This window comes from Papaver somniferum, unplaced genomic scaffold (genome assembly GCF_003573695.1).
Source record: "Papaver somniferum cultivar HN1 unplaced genomic scaffold, ASM357369v1 unplaced-scaffold_24, whole genome shotgun sequence".
Classification (NCBI taxonomy): domain Eukaryota; kingdom Viridiplantae; phylum Streptophyta; class Magnoliopsida; order Ranunculales; family Papaveraceae; genus Papaver; species Papaver somniferum.
This window is the reverse complement of record NW_020634374.1, coordinates 4880017-4888326: the sequence shown is the minus strand read 5'-3', so window position 1 is coordinate 4888326 and position 8310 is coordinate 4880017. Positions and strand designations below refer to the sequence as shown.

The window sequence follows — 8310 nt, the reverse complement described above, 5'->3', positions numbered from 1 at the left end:
AGATGAAAAATATGTCACTTGAAGAAAAATATTTGGGAATCCCATTATTTCTCAATAGAAGAAGAACAACATCTTTTTCCTTATTGGTGGAAGGAATGAAGACAAGACTGCTAAGATGGAATGGTAAGTTTTTAACACAATCAGGCAGATCTGTGATGGTAAAGCATGTTCTTAATATTATGTCATCACACCAAATGGGAATTTTCAAAATCCCAAAGAAGACGATTAAGGAGATGGATGATGTACAGAGAAGGTTTTGGTGGAAAAACCAAGAGAAGAAAGGTGTTTATTTTATTTCATGGGAAAGAGTAAATACCTACAAAGAAAATGGTGGTTTGGGATTTCGCGATCTAGAATGCTTCAATAAAGCTCTGTTAGCAAAATCTGTATGGAGTCTATGTCACAGCTCTCATCGACTTTGTGCAAGAGCTTTAAAGGAGAAGAACTTTCCGGATACTTCAGTTCTACATTCCACAAAGAAAAAGAACACCACTTGGGCATGGCAAAGCATTCATGGAGAAACAACATTTGTGCAAAAATATAGCTTCTGGTTACTTGGAGATGGGAAAAAGATTTTAACGTGGAAAGATAATTGGATAACAGGTGAACAAGAGCCGCCTATAACAATTGCAGATTTTGAATTGGCAGTTTCCTACAGTACTATCAGTGACCTTATTGATAAGGATACAAATACCTGGAAAATCAATGTTCTACAGCAGCTTTTCTCACCTGCAGTTATACTCAAAATCATGAGGATGAAAATTCCTCATCACACCCTTATCTGGACACTTACTTGCAATGGGAAGTTCACAGTGAAGTCTGCTTATAGGAAACTGATGGAGATAAAAAGTAACGCAGCTGCAACTTTTGATGCTGGCATGGCAATCTTTTGGAAACAACTATGGAAGCTAAACACTTTACCTAGAATCAAGACTTTTTTATGGAAATGTGCTCAAGATATAATTCCTTCCAGTGAACGCATGGGGAGAGTTATGCATTACAGTGGGGAAGTCTGTGGCATGTGTCAACAAAGTATTAAAACGACTAAACATATTGTTTGGGATTGTGCCTTTGCTCAGGCTATCTGGACTTCAATTCCAGGTACAAGAAGAAGTATGACAGATGCAAACCAAGATGTAGCTCAATGGATAAGAAGCTGGTTCACCAATGATATGGTAAAACTAGATAAGGACTGGGTAGTGAAGATGGCAAATGCTTGCTGGGAGATCTGGAAGGAACGTTGTAGAATCGTCTTTGACGGAAAGAAACCCAACCCGACGGAAGTCATAAATACTCTACAGCATCTAAACAATATGACAGGAAAGGAAATGACTAAACGAAATTGCTTGAAAAACAACAATAGTTTAACTAATTCCTTACCTGTCATTTGGTTATCACCTAGTGCACCTTCTTATTCTATTTGTTGTGATGCATCTTTTAAAAAATCTGATTCTGAAACTCACAGTGGCATTGGACTAATACTGCGGAATTGTACAGGTGCATTTGAACGAGGGAGTTGCATCTATGAGCGTGGACACTTAGACGCGGAACATGCAGAGATAGAAGGATTGCTGCAAGCCATAAAATGGGCAGATTAACTCAACTTGTACCACGTACATTTCGATCTTGATGCACTGAATGTGGTAGATGCAGCAAATGGAAACTATCAAAAAGTCAGATGGGAATCTCAGGCTCTTATTCTAGACATTATTGGTTTTTTAAGCAAGCATCCAACTTGGACCTGCAATTTTATTAGTAGGAATTTAAATAAGCTAGCAGATAAGATAGCCAAGCACTCTCGTGCTTTTCAAATTAGTAGAAGTTGGATACAATATCATTGTTGCAGCATTACATGCTGAAACATTAAATGTAACAGACTGTAGTTCTTAATGAAATTTTATTTTTGCATCAAAAAAAAAGTAATAGTTACACATCCATATATTATAACAGTAAACCAAAGTTACACATGCATTTCCCCTCTGTGTTCATATGACACACATTGGGAAGAGAAACACATTTCACCTGTGAACTCACAAAATATAAAATCTGAATGAATGATACTTGCACATAATCAACGTTGCAAGTAACTGAAAAGTTACTTAAGGTGTAACCTGAGTTTACATATGCATTTATAATGTGTAACCTAATGTTACACATGCATTCACAACAGTGTAACTTCTGGTTACACATCCATATTTTTGAGTGTAAACTATAGTTACACAAGCATTTTACCATTGCTCAGACGTACACAATAAAACAAAAATAAAATAAATTACATTTCACCTGTGAACTCACAAAATATAAAATCTGAATAAATGATCCTTGCACATAATCAACGTTGCAGAAATATAAAAAGGTTTGGTCAATGCAAACCAACATGAAGAAAACTAAAAAACAAACAATCAAAGACACATAAAAAACCACACATAAAAATCAATACTTGCAGAAACGAACTTTGATAGCTTCAAGCTAGGGGGTGTGTACTTCGTAGGATTCTTACAACCTGCCCTGTTGTGACCTGCTTCCTTTCAATTGCTGCAATGAACTTTCCTCTTTACCTTCTTTTCATGTTTACTAATAATCCTTTTTCCTGGGGGTCTACCTGGTTGTTTCTTTACGATAGGAGGGTTGATGGTGTTGTCTTCATCAATATCAATAGGCATGTTGTAATTGGGAATTGGCTAGATGCAATGCAGATAAGTCTTCCTAAAATAGTCACTCGTAAAATACGGTGAAATGAAATCAATAGCCTCACGTTTAATATTCCGTATGGCTGCAAGAGCATGAGCACAAGGGAAACCGTATACACGCCACCTTCAAAAAAACAAAAACAAGAATATAAACACTCGGCTAGTTACACAAGCAAATCATAAAACACACAAGAATCAGCTAGTAACACATGCATATACAGGATGTGTATCTTCCAGTTATACATGCAAAATAGGATGTGTAACTAGTAGTTACAGATCCATATGTCTAGTGTAACTAGAAGTTACACATCCTGTAAACTTTCAAAAAAATGAACATACAAAAAGAAGAAAAAAGGCATAAGAAACAAAATCTTTGACAGGTGCAAGTCATGTGTTCTAGGTCCACTCTGTGAGTGTTTTCGCTAAAAACTTCAAACACGGTAGGACTAGCCACCAATACTTCCCAATCCAAACCTTCATCTTGAAGATCCTCAAGCTTGTCCTCATACTATGGGGTTAATGGAGTCATCATATTAGCACCATCTTCACGACGGTCTTCCATCATTACCATTATTTTCATCCTAATCTGAAAAAGAAAAAAACTTATGAATATATAAAGTGACAAAACAATAAATAAAGACAAAAAAACAAAAAAAAGCACTCTACTAACCTGATCAGAAAGAGCAGATGCAAGCATCTTCTTGTGAACCAGAATCCATCTATTGAGTGATTTTGCTAGAGTACTAGATGTGCGTCCATAACCTTTGAAATGGGCATTCACATATGATTCAGGTGGGATGGTCTCGATATAATCATCCACCCAATCGCAGTTCAAATCTCTAATTTTCCGTATGGCCTTAGCATGGTTTTCAGGTGAGAGTGTGTATGTTGCTTCTTGGAAAAGGTCCAGCACAAGCGTGTACCTAAGATCTGATCCATTGATGGGCATATTAGTCTTCAAATGATAGTAGCAGAAGTTGTGGAACGAATCTGGATAGACAAGTGGAACACCCTGCAAGAGTCCTTCATGGCGATCCGAAAAGAAGGTGATTGGCCTCCCATCACCAACAACTTCAGTAAAATTCCTTAAAAACACTCCCAGTTCTTGACATTCTCAGAATCGACTAGTGCCACAGCAAGTGGGAAAAATCCTACAAAAAAAAGTTTGCCGAATTGAAAAAATAATAAGTTTCACAAAAACAGAAAACAATATGTAATTACAAGTTACACATCCTAAAACAAATGTGTAACTTAAAGATATAGATGTTATTCCCTTAGTTACACACTGAGTAAACCAATGTGTAACTCTCAGTTATTTGTCAACCAAAGTTGTTCAAAAAAAACATAAAAAAAACATACCTTTACCACCATTGATCCCATTAGCTGTCATCAAGCAACCTCTGAATCTACCAGTAAGGAAAGTAGCATCCAAGTATACCATTGGCCGACAAAACCGGTACCCTTTGATGCATGCATCACACGTGATGAAAATCCGTTGGAACTGTTTCTTTACAGGATCAATTTCAAACTTTATCACACTACCAGGGTTGGTTTACCTTATAGCATTAATATACCACACCAAGTGCGAGTATGACTTCACATCGTCGCCATAAATGGTTTCGTAAACCTTTTCCCTACCATTATAGGCCTGATAGTACTCCATGGTAATCCCATAGTTGGTCCGGAAATCAGTTGTAATTTGCTTAGGCTTCTTGTGAGGATTTTTCCGAACTTCTTCCTCAATCAAACTAGACGTGAAGCTGGTGGAGTATTTTTGATTCAAGTTGCGCCCTCCAGCACCACAGATGTGCTCAGGGTTATAAGACCTGATCTGAAGAGGTTCATACAAAATATAAACAAATCAACCAAAAACAATATGGTGCAAAAAAAATCATGTGTAACCCAAAGTTACACATACTGTAACAAAACATAACATATGCTAAGCATAAAATGACATAACACAGAAAACCTACCTGAAACATTTCGTTCCTTTCATCAATGGAATTTGCATGAAATTTCCAGCCGCATTCTTTTACTGCACACTTAGCCGTGAACCTAGAACGCTCATTGTGTGTCACAACCATGTTGAAACCAGTGCGAAGACGATACTTGGTGTAAGCAATCCTGCTTGCTTAACTCCTTCAACAAACACATGACCAATCTCACCAAGGACCTTGGGCCAACCATCCGATAACAAGGTTTTGTAGGCTTGCTTCTATCTTCCAAATACATTGTAACAGAGCGATTGTTTCTCGATGAAGACGTACTAGAACCATTAGAAATAGAAGAATCTTCCCTAGAGATAGATGAAGAGGCTACATGAGTAACATTTTGCAAGAAAATATCAACACTGGTCTTCTTTTTGCTATGTGAGATGGATGCAAGAGATTGAAGCGAATAATCACAGTCAACCGAAAATTCTTTCCCACCTTCTCGGAAGAAGAAACAAATACCAAGTGGAGTAAATTGCTTCCATTCCTTGCAAACTTGTTCCTTTAACTCATCAAGTTTAGTTTCAACATTAACACGGATGGTAATGAAATCTGAAAAATAGCGAATAACAGCAATGCAACTAACAACATCCATGACAACCTGGAAACTACAAGCATACAATAAAAAAACGAACGCAATTTACCAACTACAAACATACAATAAAAATATCAAAATAAAAATATCAAAACAGATACCAAATATATTTTATGTGGCAAGCTAAATAATACAATGAACAATCAACATACTCAACAAAAAGGAAAACAAGAGATACAATGTGTCTTAAAGATACAACTGCTATAATTGTTTACAAATAAACATGCTACAGGAAGTTACACACGCTAAAAATACAAATATGTGTAACCTCAAGTTACACATTTCATAAAAAACAGCTTCTCTACCTAAATTCTTAGTTTTTCTTCTGAAACAATGTTGTTTCATCATCGTCTTCTCAATATCAACAACAAATTCTCAACAAATTTTAATGCTAATGCTAACTATATTCTCAGATCGGACATGCAAGAAAATAAAAAAAAAATTGAAATCAAACAAACAACAAAATTCGTACCTAGATTGTTGTTGTTCTTCTTCAGAAACAATGTTGCTTATAATTCCTCTTCTAAGTATCAAATCGAAATCCAAAATTCGAAATCAGTAAGATCCAAAATAATAAAAATCGAAATCAAAAATCAGAAAACAAACGACATTCATACCTAAATTTGTTCTTCTTCTTCTGAAACAAACCTATATTGATTTCCAACCAGTAAACTTCATCTTCTCAGACTCAACAAAATACAAAACAAAAAAAAAATGAACATCAGTAAAGATCGAAATCAAATCTTCTAAGCTGAATACAAACAACGACAACAGAATACGGAATCTATTGAAAAACACACCTATTTGTTGTTCTTCAATGCAGCGTCTCCTTCCGTCAGATCTGAAAAGTACTGAATCAATTCAACACAGCGACCTATATTGTTCTTCCTCTCGTCTTCAATACAGTGATCTAATAATCAATCCTCCTTTTTATTGTTCTTCAATTTAACAATTGTGTGATGAATTTTACTCTCGAGTTTAGAAGATTTGATATAATGCATAACAAATCTCCAGAGAGCAGAGAGATGAGAGAGTAAAAAAAGAATCTGATTTGATTTTTTGTTTGTGTTTGTGTATAAAACGAATATAAATAGTGAAGGCTATTTTTGGTATTTTAACTTTTATTAAAAAAAACTGATGATGTCATCTCCGGGAATTTTCAAAATCTGGCCCCAAAAATAAAAGTTCTGGGCCTAGAAATATCAAAAAGTGAAAATATGAGTTGATAATGGAGAATCCATTTTGTGGGACTTTATATATTAAACCCATATAATAGGGGATTCTAGTATTTTTCACATGGCATAACCTACCCACCTTTTAAAGGAATTTGTTGTCGTCCCGCTTTGAATCCGTAAGCATTAACAAATGGTTAGAGATTTCCATCTGAAAACAAAATTCCGTTGGGAAGAAAAAATGAAAAAAATGATTAGACCCATGTTGCTTCTAACTTCGGTTTTGTTTTGTGTCAATGGTAGGTAAGAAATATGTGCAATTCTCAAACGCGTGCATTTATTTTTGTAGTCAACATCCCAAGCTGCATTTTCAAAGCGAAAATGCGAGGACATTACAGTTGACTTGACTTGGTCTCCTGCTTGTGCTAGCTTAGTAGCTTTAGACATTTTATGTTCTCGCCTTTATATAATAATGCACGCTTTCTATTCTAAGATATTTTCATCATAAGATATCAATATTCCCTTAATTCATCTCTTAGTTAGGATTTTCAAAATCTGATTGTGTGTTCGATCTTCGATCAACCACCAAACTAACGGCAAAAAAGATGAGGATGCTTCTCTCGCAAGTGTTTCGATTATTATGCTTGATCCTCCTCTTATCTCAAGTCGCTGGCAGGTTAATGATTGATAAGCTTTTATTTTGATCCTAGCTATAATTTGAAGCAAATGCAAATTCTTGTTCCTAATGGCACCTGGCTAAGTATACGTATTTGTTTATCTAAGATTGATTCCATTGCACCACGGCAACCGTTAGCAATTTGACGTTATTAATTGTTTCTTTCTTTTTGATCTATTGGATGATAACAGCATGGGCAGAGATGCAGATAAGCCAAGGCCACAATCACCAGTTCTTATAAAAGGGCAGCCTTCACCCCATCCTTGAAAACAATAATGACGCATGAACTTTCAACATATATAGGGGAGTAAAAGGATCCTTTTGTCACTGGTTTGAGCCATTTAAAATTAAGTTTTAATTTGCACAATCTTCAGAAGAATTAAATGAAAAGAAGTAATTGTTATAGGTTGTTTCTTCCGGTTCTCTTTGAGAATTTTCCGTTATTTATTTATTTTGTAATAACTTTTTTCTTTTTTCCGAGATAAATGATATGAATTTTAGATGATATTGTAATTTGTAAAAGTAAAAAGTAAAAACAAATTTGCTTTGTATTATGCAGAACTTGATTTGTGTTATTTATTAACAACCCCAAGTAACAAGGCACTCAATTGTCCACTGGTATATAGAAATAGGCCATCATTCTTTGCAGATTATCGCACAATGTTTAATAATCGAATTAAAGTATTGCTTGTGTTATGTTGTGCACGCCCGCATGCATAAGATAATAGTTATAGTCAATCATTGCATAGAGAATTGTAAAAATAATCAAAAATTATGGGAGATGATGTTAATTTTGGATTTGATACTTACTGACTCCACTTTTACATATTTAATTGAAAATGATTCATTAATTCGTTGTTGTTTATTTTCATGAAGTCCAAATTTCTTAAAGATTTCATTTGTAAAAGATCGGTATTCATTCATATCAGAAATGCTATTAAATCAAAACCTTATTAAACAAACCTTCTACCTACTAACTGGTCTATGTTATTGATTGAAAATTCAAGTTTACTGAATCGATAAAGAGTTTGAGAGTTTTGAGTGCTATTTCAAATTCCACCCGCTTTCACTATTTCTCAATATTGGAAAAGATATGTAAATAAATTTTTTATCCCACTAATGTATGATAAATTAGCTAAAGAAATATGGACATTCTAAAATCGCATTTACTCCCTGGTCAATTTTG

The 8310-nt window shown here is 34.9% G+C and overlaps 1 long non-coding RNA gene across 1 annotated transcript; it reads left to right on the top strand.

Annotated features, from left to right (window-relative positions):
* Window positions 1-6949: 6949 nt before the first annotated feature.
* Window positions 6950-7685, top strand: LOC113340870. Its single transcript, XR_003355664.1, has 2 exons — window positions 6950-7124; window positions 7316-7685. It is a non-coding gene; the product is annotated as an uncharacterized LOC113340870 (long non-coding RNA).
* Window positions 7686-8310: the final 625 nt, after the last annotated feature.